Source organism: Cornus florida, unplaced genomic scaffold (genome assembly GCF_030987335.1).
Source record: "Cornus florida cultivar Cherokee Brave unplaced genomic scaffold, ASM3098733v1 CherokeeBrave_3.0.0_Hap2_Chr08, whole genome shotgun sequence".
Taxonomy (NCBI): domain Eukaryota; kingdom Viridiplantae; phylum Streptophyta; class Magnoliopsida; order Cornales; family Cornaceae; genus Cornus; species Cornus florida.
The window spans coordinates 59,039,274-59,040,626 of NW_026775578.1; the positions used below are offsets into that span (position 1 = coordinate 59,039,274).

At 38.3% G+C, this 1,353-nt stretch overlaps 1 pseudogene; it reads right to left on the reverse strand.

Annotated features, from left to right (window-relative positions):
- Positions 1-946: 946 nt before the first annotated feature.
- LOC132272104 (small nucleolar RNA R71) lies at positions 947-1,045 on the reverse strand (annotated as a pseudogene).
- Between the last annotated feature and the right edge of the window lie 308 nt (positions 1,046-1,353).

Genomic DNA, 1,353 nt, shown 5'->3' on the forward strand with positions numbered 1-1,353 from the left:
AGTTGAAGTGCTAAAAGACCTTTGTGAGACTTTCTTTACTCAATCCCTTAGTTAAATTGTCGGCCCGCTTGGAGGCTTATTTTTAATTGTCTTGCATCATTATTGTTCAAGTATGGAAGTATGAATTAAATGTTTGTGGAAGAAGTCTAATTGCATTTTTGTGAAGGCATAGTGTTAGTCATTCTTTGTGTTTGTTGTGTTTTATATTGTGTATGCATGGGCGTCATTCATTGAGACCAACTCTTGTCCCTCTTGATTTGCATCTTGAATCTATCGTTAGAAACCCTAGGGGAAGAGGAAGTTCAAATAGAGCCAATCTTTCAATGGATGACCATAATGATAATCATGTTGAGGACATTGGTCACATAGACCAACAAGGTATCCTTCATCCCAATGTGCACAATGAGAACATACAAGTACCTTTAGGCATGCCTAGGTCATTCATTCACCAACCACCACAACAACTAGGCCAAGTTCCATATGGAATGCCAAGGCCAATGTATGCTCCACAACCTCCCATCAACAATCAAGGAATTCAAAACCAAGGTGTTCATGTTGCACCTCAAATAGCAAATCCATCTCTTGCTTTAAGAGACCATTATGTTCCTAATGAGTATAATGCACCTACATGCATCCAATTGCCTCCATTTAGAGCACATTATTATGAAATTAAGCCATAAACCATTCAAATGCTTCCTAACTATCATTGACTTCCAAGTGAAGAACCTTATAAGCATTTGGATGAGTTTCTTGAAGTATGCTCCACCGTAAAATATACGGACATGCCGGAAGAGGTTTTAAGACTCAAACTTTTTCCATTCACCTTAAAAGACAAGGCAAAGTATTGGTTTAACAATCTTCGGCCTTTTTTAATCACTTCTTGGGCAGAAATGCAACAAGAGTTCTTGAAGAAGTACTATCCAGTTTCTAAGACCAATGCCATGAGGACCTCAATTAGAGAATTTTCACATGGGGATGGAGAAACGTTTCATGAGGCATGGGAACGCTTCAATGAATTACTTAGGAAGTGTCCACATCATGACATGCCCAAATGGAAATTAGTTCAATACTTCTTTAAGAGCTTATCAGACAACTATAAGGGTATGGTTGATGCTTCCATGGGTGGCTCATACATTGATAGGCATGAGGATGATGTGTGGCGTCTCTATGAAAGCATGAGTGAAAATTCCTTACATAGAACACTATCATCCAAGAATGGTAGAAATTCACAAGGTAGGAAGAGTGTTGGTTTACATCAGGTCAAACATTCAAATGAAATAGCCACCGAAATGAAGTCTTTGTCTCAAAGGTTTGATCAATTTTTTATTAACCAAAACTCGGCGAACCAAGTAT